Below are 12,272 nucleotides of genomic sequence, written 5' to 3'. Positions count from 1 at the left end.
CGTGGGCGGGTTTGATGATGTTTTAGGGGCGGGGACTGTGATTGGGGGTTAAGGAAATTTTCTAGTTAGTGAGGACTAGTTTTGTAAGGCGATTGGCTGAGGTTTTTATTGTGTAAATGTGCACCTGTTTCAATAAAGCAGCCTTTTTCACACACACATTTTGTCTGGTGGTCTGCTCCCCCCCCCTCCCTCCCAAAGGGCTTCCTGTCCCGTGCTAATAAAGGGGAGAAGCCTTTATCTCTTGCGTGTGTCACCAGCCACCTTCCGAGCACAAACCGGGACCCAGACTCCCCTCACCGTTGATTCTCGACTCCGGCCCGGCCCTCTAGGGACAAAAGGAGGTACTGCAGGATGGATCTTAAAGTATCCCGGCAGACTTCTTCACCGATGCAGAGGGTCAAAAGTGGGCTCGTCTGCTGTCCGTGCGCGCTCTTCTCGGGGTGTGGGGGCACTTCACAGGGGTCAAGAGCAAGGGGCGACGCCTCAAATCCCTTGTGGCCGGCGATCCTGCTCAGCTTTTGAGCAAAGATGTGGCCGGAGGTCCCGACCTGCCGCATTGGATTCTCGCAGTGTCCAGAGCCCTGCACCTTCCTTAGGGGCCCCTGGACGAACGCTAGCCCCGAGTGGGCTCACGGGAAGTCCCTCAATCCAAAGCACAGAAATGACCCTGCCTTGCTCACGGCCAGGGTCTCTTCGACGGGGTTGGCTCCCCCCTCCCTCTCAGCGACGGCAGATGGTCATCAGGAATGGCAACAAAAAAAAGGGCTCCCAAATTCCGATGTTCCTGCAGCTATGTGCAGGAACGGTAGTGTCCAGTAACAGCCCTTCACCCCGGACCCTATTCCCTTTGGCACAGCCTTGCTCCGGACAAGCCAGAGGGCGAAGGCCCATCTGCAGGGTCTAGTAGCCGAGGGTCCGCACTGGACTATCTACCCTCCCCCTCCCCCTCCCCAACACGCAGCCTACTTGATCTAAGCCAATAGGTCGAGAAGCGATAACCAGAATGGTGCCAGAATGAACGCCTCCCGAAGAAATCCACCTGGCTGACCCGGACCGGGGTCTTCCCTTGCACTGTCGCTGGCTGGCCTTTCGCCTCTTTTTCTCCCAGCAAGAGCTCAGCATGTGCCGGCGGAAAGGAGGCCCCGGCCGCAGGCCTTCTCCCGGCTCCCAGAGTCCTCCTCGGCTGTCGCCTCATTAGGCGTCACTTAACATACCCACACTGTCCTCTTTCTAGTATTTGCATGCCCCGCCCCTTCCTGCGCACTGCTTCCAGCCGGCTGGCCAGAAAGCCTGGCAGCCAGGGGATGCTGGGAATCAGCCCAGGATGCCTTGGACAGCTCCCTGACCGGAAATAGCCGGCCCCTCACCCTCGCTTGCCGGGGACACTGCTCCCCTGCAGCCTAAGGACTATAGATAAGGATTGGCCGTTTGTGGCGGGCAGAGGATGAAAAGGACTCTGAGGCAGATTTACAATTTACTGGCGCATCCCTGCATATTGGCAGGGATGCGCCAGTAATTGTGCGCCACAGCTCCACCACCCATGATGCGCCGCATTTACAATGCGGCGCACCATGGGGCAAAAAAGGCACAAATGCGTCACGCATCTGTGCCGTAAAAGCGGCGCATTGCTCCAGCAATGATCAGGGGGGCCCTATGTGCACAATGCTGCGTCAATCCTTACGCCTGCTTCAAGCAGGAGCAGGGTTTTGATGCAGCATGGGCCCAAAAGTGACTGAGTGAAATCTTGTAGATTTCACTCAGCCACTTTTGGGGGGCGTTCCTGCGCCGGAACGCCTCCCCCTGCGATGGTACGCCTCTTCTGGCGCAGGGCTTCACAACGTGACGCACCATGGTGCATCTTTTGTGCCGCCGCTGCGTCACAAAAGTGACGCAACGGCGGCGTAAAAGCGGCGCAAGGGGCTTGTAAATCTGCCCCTCTGTATTTTTCTTCTTGCTCAGAGAAGCCAAGGGCATTGTCAACTTCTCTGCCAGCCTGCCTGCCTCCCTCCTTACCTCCATCCATCCTACTGACTTGCTGGGAACGTTCTTCCATTCGTTCACCAGTGAAATGGATCCAAAACCAATGAAACTCTGCTGCTGGAAAAACAGTATTTTTCCGAAGTTTGTCTCTTTTGGAAGTGCAGCGTCTGGATGGAGAAGGGGGAAAAAAAAGAAGGAAAAACAGCGAAAAATAAATAAATAACGCACGGCCCGGGTGCCGCAAAGTGGCAAATAAGTCAAATAAATACATAAATAAGGTAAGACACGGTGACCAGTTTGCTTTTATTCACACGCAAACACAATAGCGCCACTTTACAGGGTTTGGTAGCAACAGCATTGTTTTCCTCGGGTGGGGAAGTGCACCATTCCTGGAGGACTGCAATACCAGGTTGATGCGTGTTCCAAAAATCAATTTAATATATGGTGCCCAGATAGAGGACGTATCAGATATTAAACAGATAAGAACAGATTGTTTTTTTTAAGTTTCAACAGGCTTTATTTAAAAACTTTACATATTTACATGTAGCCAATCCAATATGGTGGCATCATTTTGGATTTTGCATTCATGCTAGAGGCGCAGCTCAGACATGTGCAAAATTTACATCGAGATTATTTTATTTTGCTTATTGCACAAATGTATTTACTGTCTATGATTTGTTTATTAGTTTTGACCAGTCTTTCTGTTTCCACTTGTAAAGTGCCCATTCTTGTCCATTCTTTCTTACATCCGCAAAGACATAGGTTTGCACTTTGTCGAGTGCCATTTTGATGCATTCTTCAAGGGTGATTTCTTTGTGTTTGAACAGTTTTAGGTTTCCGGAGGACCAGAGGCTTTCTTTGATACAGTTTATCAGCCTCCACAGTTTGTCTTTTTTCTCCTTTGGGCATGACATGCCAATACCATATAGGGTAAGTTTGTCGGAGAGTGATGTCTGTTTGGTGATTTTTTTGATGAGTTTCCCCATTTTTTTCAAGATTTCTTGCGCAAGGGAACAGTTCCACAGGAAGTGAAGGACGGTCTCTTCTCCGGCACATGTTGATCTGGGGCATTTTGAGTCTTTGGCCAAGTTTCTCTTGTGTTAAAATGCATTTACTGGCAGGCATTTTGTTACTGCCATCCATGCAATGTCTTTTTGGTGGTTGGATAGGCATTTGTTGCTTGTCTGTTCCCATACTGTCTTTGATTGACTTTCTGTTAAGTTGTTGACTATGACGATTGGTTCAGCGTCTCTGAGTTCGTGTTTCCAAGAATACGTGTCAACACAGGCTTTGAGGTCAATGTCTTTCGTTCTGCAATGTTCAATGATTGGTTTAAAATGTTCAAAGATCTCTGGTGTTGAAAAACAGTGTGGGGTCGTGTTCTTGTAGTGTACCAGATCATACTTTTTCAACATTAAGGCGGTTGAGTATGTGATGTAGTCCGCTACAAATCTGTTTTTTCTTTCTAGGGCATTCATGCATAAGTGCAGGTACTTGGAGGACAAAAACATTTTTAAGTTGGGAACATCTTTTCCCCCTTTCTCCTTAGGTTTATACATGTGCTCTCTCTTGAGTTTCTCCATTTTGGAGTTCCAAACAAAGTTGAAAATCATTTTTTGCAGACTATTTAGCATTACATTTATTGGTGGAAACACCACCGCAAGGTACATTAGAATAGGCAATACAATAGCTTTAATAATCAAAACTTTACCTTCCATGGAAAGGTTTCTTGACTTCCAAAAGTAAAATTTCTTTAATATTTTCTCCTTTATTGGTGGCCACTTTTGTTCCCCAGCTATATCTGTACTGAAATGGACCCCTAGTATTTTAATGGGGTCCCTTGTGACTGTGACCGGGGTTTTTGCCAGGTTGTCCCATTGGCCTATGACCATGCAGACCGATTTGTCTTTGTTTATTTCTAGGGCAGAGGCTTTGGTGAAGGAGGAGGTATGTGTGATGACTCTATTTACTTCTTGAGCGTCATTACAGAAGATAGTTACAACGTCCATGTAGCTGGTGCATTTAACTCTCTTCCCTTCCCCTCCCGGGACAAAATGTCCTTTGATGTTTGGGTCCTGTCTGATTTTACTTAGGAGAGGTTCAATGGCACAAATGAAGTGGGCTGGTGATAGCGGGCATCCCTGTCTGACCCCGGATCTGATTGGGATCTTCTCTGTTAGTGACCCATTGATCAGAATTTGGCTAGCTGCATCTTTGTATAGTGCCTGGACAATACCGGTGAAAGAATTGGGGATACCCATTTTTTCTAGGACCCTAAAGAGGAATTAGTGTGATGCGTTATCGAAGGCTTTTTGTAGATCTAAGGACAAGACGCCTAAGGTGTGGTTTTGTTCTAGAGCGAGCCTGATTGTTTCCCTTGTTGTCATTAGGCTATCCCATACCTCTGGGGGACTGCACAGGATTGATCTTCATTGATGAGTGATTTTAAAACTCTTTTCAGCCTGTTTATTAGCACTTTTGCCACTAGTTTACTATCCACATTTAGTAAAGAGATGGGCCTCCAGTTTTCTAGGTCTTCTTTCCTACCTTTCTTGTATATTAGGGAGATAACTCCTTTAGAAAAGGATGGGGGGGAAAACCTTTCCCTCCATGCATTCTTCTATCATACCCATGAAATTAGCGCATAGTGTTTACCAACATTTTTTATAGTATTCCCATGGGAGGCCATCTTCTTCTGGGGAGGAGAGAGGGTAGCATTGGGATAGGGCTCCCAGGATTTCTTCCCCATGTAGGGGCGTTTGCAGGTAGGTTTGTTCTTCGTGCGATAGAATTTTTTCAATGGAGGCTAGGTAGTTTGAGCATTCTTGTGGTGTTATGGCTTTCTCTTTATATAAGGTGTTGTAATAGTCCTGTACAGTGTTCTGTATGTTTGTTCTGCCTTTTTGTAGAATTCCTTCTTTGTTCCAGATTTCGTTCATTTCTTTGTGTGTATGGTTGCTCTTTTTGAAGAACCTTGTGCATTTTTCATCCTCTTCGAAGATCTTGACTCTTGAATTGAAAATGGTTTGTTTACCCCTGTCTGTAAACCATTTTCTGAGCTTGCTTTGGGTTTCTTGGAGTTCTTCTGCTATGTCTACTCCTGAGTCTCTAAATTTGTCTAGTAGGTGTGGTTTGTCCTAGACAGTTTGGTAGAGTTCTCTTTTTTCTTGGGCTTTTTGCTTGCTTGCGTTGATAAAGAAGGTTTTGCTCTTCTTCTTCACCCATTCCCACCATTTGGTTTTAGATATGAAGTTTTGTTGTGTGTTGCGCCATGTTTTGTACTCTTTGTTGTAGCTTGTGACCACCTCCTCTTCTTTTAGGATAGATATGTTGAGCTTCCATATCCCTGGGCCTTTGCTGTGGTCAAAGTTAAGCTTGCAGTTTATTAGAAGGGTTTCGTGGTCTGCGAGAGCGCTGGTCTCTGTATGTGCACTCACATAGGAGATTGAGTTGGAGGCGAAAACGAAGTCTATTCTGAAGGATGTGTCCCCTTTGTCTGACTTTCATGTCATCCCTGTGCCTTTAGGGTTGTTGTCTCCATTAAGGTCTTTTAAGGATAGGTCTTGTGCTATTTTCAGCCATGTTGTGGAAGATTTGTCCAATTTGTAGTCTGTATTGGTACCCTTCCTGTCTTTTGGGTGCATTATACAGTTGAAGTCCCCGACAACAAGTGTGGGGGTAGTCCCTGTCAGGAAGAAGGAGGTGTTTTCAAAAAGCTCTATTCTTCCGTTCTTATCTGCAGGTGCATATATATTACATATTCTGAGGTGCTGTTCTCCTATTTTGATATTCACCATTAGTGATCTCCCTAGGCTTATGTTAGTTTCACTGATGAAAAGGATGTCTTTGTTTTTGCTTAGTATGGCCATGCCTGCGTTCTTGTTTCTCCCGCCTGACCATGCGGAGGGGCACTCTTGCCACTCTTTGGCATAGCTTTGGTAATTTTGCATTTGGGGTAGGTTGCATTCTTGTAGGCAAATGATGTCTGCTTTGATGGTTCTGCAGTGCTCTAGGATGGCGGCACTTTTGACGGTCTGTTTCATTCCTCTGATGTCTAGAGTTTCTAGTGTGAGTTCTCTTGGTGTATCCATCCTGATGAGTAAGGTGTGTGTGTACGTTCCTATTTGTTGCTTTTTTTCAAATTCTGTCCAGGATTGTATTCCTTGATTGTGGGCATGTACCTCTTCTATGCTTCCTAAAAAAGGGGATGACATGAAGAGGGTTTCCTTTGTCTGGTGCTGGAGAGGGTTTTTGGAGGTTTCGTCCTTGTTTGAAGGGTTCTCCATCTCTGAGAGGTCAGTCAGAGGTGCGTAGCGGTTCTTATTTGCATTTGTAGTTTTTTTCTTTGCTTTGATTGGTTTTCTTTCTCTGTTTTCTTTTGGTTTCCTGTTGTTCTGTTTTGTTTTTCTTCCTCTTCATCTTCTTTGCTTTGGGCTTTGCTTGTTTTATTGTTTTTCACTTTTTCCCATTTCTTTGGGAAAGATTTGAAAATGTGTGGTGTTGCTTCTATGTTTGACTGAGATTCTATGTCTGATTCTTCCTCTAGGAGGGAGGGTGTTTGTGTGTCTTTTTGGCTCAGAGTAGGGGTTTCCATCTCTCCAGAAGATATTTCTATTCGAGTCCTGGGAAGCCCTTCTTCTTGTGTCTCTGGAACTGCTGAGGTTGTTTGGGTAAGAATAAGGGTTTCAATGGGGTCTTCTGTTTGTGCCTCCTCCTCTTCTATTACTTCCTCGTATAGTGGTTGATCTTGTAGAAAGTCCTGTAGTATCTCATCCGTTTCCGGGGCTTCTGGCATTTTGTTTGTGTTTGGGTCTGTTTCGGCTTCTTTGTCTAGCCCGGGTCTTTCGTTTGCCTTCTTTAGTTTAGGGGAGTCCTTGGGTGTGTTGGTTTGGTCGGTTTCTTGCTGTTGCGTAGGTGGAGGGTGTTGCTGTGAGGCAGCGGTAGGTGGGATTATGATAGATACATAATCTGTTTTGGGTGGTTGTGAGTCCTATGTTTGACTTTTTAGAAGGTCATACATTTTTTCTCCCCAAATGGTTTCCTTGTTTCTTGCTGCTGACGCGTAGGATTTGTTTCTGTCAGGGCAGTCCAGTACAGATGCCTTGTCAAACCACATAGGTTACACTCCTTCGGGACTGGGCATTCGTGTGTGGGGTTTGAGTCCTGGCCACAGTCACGGCACCCATTGTTTGTGCAGTCTTCTTTGCTGTGCCCAAACTTTCTACATTTTCTGCAAAATATTGGTTGCCCTTGGTAGTATAGGTACCCATTGTTTGGTCCTATGGCAAAGGTGTTCGATAGATGGCAAACCCCCCCTAGGCCTAGGAGATCTCTTTTTAGGGTTACTGTAAACTTTCTGTGCCCATTCCACACCCCCCATTGGTTTCTGAGTTCCATCCCTTCCCTTCCCTAACCTTGGAGCAGTATCTTTGAAGGAATTTGTCAATTTCCCATGGGGAGACCCAGGGGTTGTACATGTAAACGTATACAGTGATTTCCGTGGGTGCGGACAGTGAGGCGATTTTATAGCCCTTTGCCTTCTCAGTGTTAAACATCACATTTTGCATGAAAGTGCTGCATGTTTCTTCTTTGGTGAAGGTGAAATCATAGATTCCCTGCTTGATATATTCGACCATATGTTTCAGGTCTCTAGCTTGCACATTAACTTGTTTGACTTGCACATCATTCATAAGTATTTTCAAGTGGTCTTTTAAAATTTCATCTTCAATTTCGAATCTTACTGTATTTTTTGTTGATTCATCTCTGCGCGTCGAGTCGGCCGCATACTCTGACCAATTGTAGGTGGCCATGTCTAAGCCTATTTTTTTAGGGGTGTAGGGGTACAGGGGCCTGCTGTCTAAACACATACATTACTTAGCATTTTGAAATACATGTAAATTGTCCTAAAGTATTAGAATCCTATGAGTACCTTATAACCTGATTGTAAATTATTTCAACATTATGCTGTAAACAATATAAACATGTTAAAGCATTTAAACATTTTACCACAGTCTATCGTTTGTGTGGTGTTAGGAAGAGTAAACCCCGGGTACCGGGTAGTGGCCACCTTTTGTAATGGCCGGTGTGGCACTTTAGATTTGGCAAAACCCTCTTAGCCAAAAGGCCGAGAAGCGATAACCAGAAGGGTGCCAGAATGAATGCCTCCCGACGAAATCCACCTGGCTGACCCGGACCGGGGTCTTCCCTTGCACCGTCGCTGGCCGCCCTTTTGCCTCTTTTTCTGACTCCCAGCAAGAGCTCAGCATGTGCCGGTGGAAAGGAGGTCCCGGCCTCAGGCCTTCTCCCAGCTCCCAGAGTCCTCCTCGGCTGTCGCCTCATTAGGCGTAACTTAGCATACCCACGTTCTCCTCTTTCTAGTATTTGCATGCCCCGCCCCTTCCTGCGCACTGCCTTCAGCCGGCTTGCCAGAAAGCCTGGCAGCCAGGGGATGCTGGGAATCAGCCCAGGATGCCATGGACAGCTCCCTGACCGGAAATGGCCGGCCCCTCACCCTCGCTTGCCGGGGACACTGCTCCCCTGCAGCCTAAGGCCTATAGATAAGGCTTGGCTGTTCGTGGCGGGCAGAGAAGGAAAAGGACTCTGTATTTTTCTTCTTGCTCAGAGAAGCCAAGGGTGTAGAGAGCCACACGGGCTCTCCCCTACAATGTTGCTATTCACAACACGCATCCACCCATACCCCGGGGCGGGCTCGCGCCGGGGTATAAATTAAGAAAGCGGAAGACCGCTCGGGGTCTTTCCGGCTAACCTGTAATCTGTGTGCATGTCCACTTACTGTGTCTGTTGTCCCCACGTGCTATCCCCGGCCTAACACTCCACACTGGCGACGAGGCCGGTTTTTGTTCCTTTTCCACGCGTGCGGAGCATATCCCTGCCTGCGACACTGAGGTGCGACCTGCCGACTGCGGAGCCTACCCGCTTGACTTCCAGCGCCGGACACAGGCTGTGAGGCCCGCCCACGCGTCTCCCCACCGGAAGCGCCGGAAGCTGGCGGGGCTCGCCAGGTGTCCCACTCGCAGAGTCAGCCAGGACATGGTGAGGGTGAGTCCACTGTCTGCCCCACGCGCGCTGTCGTCTGGCATTCCTGCCCCAGGCGCCCCACCAGGTCAGGCCGCGGCTGTAGACTCGGGCGCCAGCCAAATTAGAAGGCGCAGGAGGCGGAGCAAAGCACATCACGAGGCGGCACAGCCCTGTGCGGCCGCGGAAGAGCGGCGAAGCATTCCTCAGACGCGTGTAGGCCCCAATTCAAGCGCAGGGGTCAGCCACACCTCCAGACCCACACCGACGGCCGCAGAAGGCCTGAGAAGCAGCCCACAGTAGCGCGTAGGCCTCAAATCACGCACACAGGGGTCACTCACACCCCAGGCTCGATCGAACCTCAAACGACGTCACAACGCAGAGGACACACACGGCCTCCCTGCACGCCTACTGCAGCATACACTGGCAAAGGCGAACGAGACCTCCATCGAGCAAAGGCAAAGGGGGGGCACCTGCCAAAACAAGCACTGCCACAGGCAAAGGGGACTGCGGACAGGCTCTAACAACGGCGAAGGAGCTCGTGGGTGCCTCTCACCCAGTCTCGCACCAGACCACCCCACACAGGCCCTCGACATTAACCAGCCAAGCACCAGGGCATAACAGCGTAGCTCAAGAGGACCCACATGAAAGGCGCAACCATGTCCGTTACGGCGCCAGGGGCAAGCCAAGATGGAGCTGCACTGAATGCACCCGCACTGGTCACCCCGCCAGCAGTGGTACTTGCACCCCCGCCGCAAGGCCCGAATCAGGCTGAAGTAATCGCACCGGCGCCACACAGCCACATGCACGCAGGCGCGGCACCGATTCCCCCATTCAGCGAAGCGGCGGATCCCGCAACGGCGGCGCCGCGATGGAGAGCGTGGGTCGGTAGGCTAAACCTATACTTCAAGGGCACGCGAGAGACAGATGGGACCGTCAAACGGTCACTCCTCATCCTCTATGGAGGCCCCGAAATCTACGAGCTGTTCGAAACACTCCCCAACACCGGACCTGAGCATGACTACGACGCCGCTGTAGCGGTGCTAGACGCACATTTTGATCCCCAGCTCAATAACGACTTCGAAAAATTCAAGTTCAAAAGAGCATGGCAAACTGAAGCTGAATCAATGGGCATGTACTATGCCCGACTACGCCGGCTAGCCAAGACGTGCCCGTTCACTAACCCGAGGGAAGAAATCCGAGACCAAATAATAGTGGGATGCAAATCAAGACTGCTAAGAAAGCTCATCCTACGACAGCCGGGCATTTCCTTAGATGAAATATTGATCCTAGCGAGGTCACATGAACTCTCCGATGCAAGGGCGGAAGAGATGGAAGTCGCGCTACGCATGCCGGTGGTCACACCCAGCCCGAGGAAGACTACGCCAATCAAGGAAGAGAGGATAGATGCCATCCAGAGACTACCCCAGGCAACACGCCCACGGACCGCCGCCCGAGGAAACAGGTGCGACTACTGTGGGGAAGCTCACCCACCCACAGCGACGTGCAGAGCGAAAGGAAAGACCTGCCTAAAATGTGGTCGGCTAAACCATTTTTCTGTGGTGTGCCGAGGAGGAAAGTACAGACCGCCGGGCCAGAGACCCAGGTCAATGACCCAACGTGTTCGACAACTTTCACTCGACCCAGAACAACCTCCCCCAGATGGTCAAGCACAAGGGAGAAGGCCTCGATACAAAGACAACGAAGTATATGTGATCTCATACGTCAGCAGGGCATCAACCAGGAGGAGGCTGCCACCCATGTGCTCCGTCTCCATAGACGGCACCGAGATCGAGGCTCTCATTGACACAGGCGCCTCCGTGAATGTCATGGATTCAGACCAATACGACAAGATGTCCCCTAAACCTCCCCTGGCACCCTCCAGCGCCAGGATCTATACATACGGTGGCACAGAACCGTTGCCGCTGAGAGGAGTAATACAGACAACTGTCATCAATGGCGAATACTCGACGGAAACGCGATTCCATATCACCGAAGGAAAAAAGGGCACCTTGCTGTGCTGTCACACAGCGGAAGACCTGATACTCGTCTTCTTCGCGAACCAAGTCCATCAGGCACATACCGACATCCTCTTAAACGAGTTCCCAGCATTGTTCCAAGGCCTTGGAAAACTGAAGGGGAAGAAGTTCAAACTTCACATCGATACCTCCGTGAAACTGGTTGCCCTCCGACACAGACGAGTACCGTTCAACCTGAGGCCACAGGTGGAAGAAGAACTCCAAAAGCTCGAAGACCTGGGAGTAATAGAAAAGGTGTCGGGCCCGACACCGTGGGTATCCCCGCTCGTAGTAGCGCCCAAGCCGCCAGGGGCATTCAGGCTGTGCGTAGATATGAGGCTACCCAACGTCGCGGTCAAGAGAGAAAGGCACATCACTCCTACAATGGACGACATAGTGGCTGACCTCAACGGGGCCAAGTGGTTCTCGAAGTTGGACCTCAACTCGGGCTACCATCAACTCGAACTGGAACCCGCCAGCCGGTATATAACCACTTTCTCCACCCACGTAGGTCTACGCCGCTACAAAAGGCTGAGCTTAGGCGTATCCTCCGCCGCAGAAGTCTTTCAAAACGCCATACGGGAGGTGCTGTCTGGACTGAATGGAGTCATCAACCTCAGTGATGACATCCTGGTGTACTCTGCAACACTAGAGGAACACCATGCACACCTAAGAGCCACCCTTCAGAGACTGGTGGACTGCGGGCTGACACTACACCGATCAAAGTGCTCCTTCTACCAAGAGTCCATTGACTTCTTTGGATACACCTTCACAAGAGAGGGGCTAAAAGTAGATCCCAAGAAAGCGGAGGCGATCAAGGCACCCAGCTCTCCACGGAACCCCACCGAGGTGCGCAGCTTCCTGGGCATGGCCACCTACTGTGGTCGGTTTATTCCCAACCTGGCAGATCTCGCAGAACCATTGAGAACCCTCACACGACTGGACCATAAGTGGGAATGGACGGCGTCAGCAAACAAAGCCTTTCAGGACATCAAGGCCAATCTCCTAGACACCCAAGTAATGGCGTACTTTCAACCCCGACGGAAAACAGAATTAATAGTCAACGCCAGCCCCGTGGGCCTAGGTGCGGTACTCATGCAAGAACATGGACCGGAGGGATGGAAGCCCGTGGCCTACGCAAGCAAAGCACTGACAGATGTTGAAACCAGGTACGCCCAAATCGAGAGAGAGGCGCTGGCTATAAAGTGGGCGTGCCAGCATTTCCACCTATACCTGTGC

At 49.7% G+C, this 12,272-nt stretch overlaps 1 pseudogene; it reads right to left on the bottom strand.

Moving 5' to 3' along the window:
- Nucleotides 1-2,353: 2,353 nt before the first annotated feature.
- On the bottom strand, nucleotides 2,354-2,511 carry LOC144764489 (U2 spliceosomal RNA; annotated as a pseudogene).
- Nucleotides 2,512-12,272: the final 9,761 nt, after the last annotated feature.

The sequence above is a fragment of the Lissotriton helveticus genome, chromosome 6, assembly GCF_964261635.1.
Source record: "Lissotriton helveticus chromosome 6, aLisHel1.1, whole genome shotgun sequence".
In the NCBI taxonomy this organism is placed as follows: Eukaryota; Metazoa; Chordata; class Amphibia; order Caudata; family Salamandridae; genus Lissotriton; species Lissotriton helveticus.
Note: the sequence above shows the minus strand (reverse complement) of the source record. Positions and strands in the feature narration are given on the sequence as shown.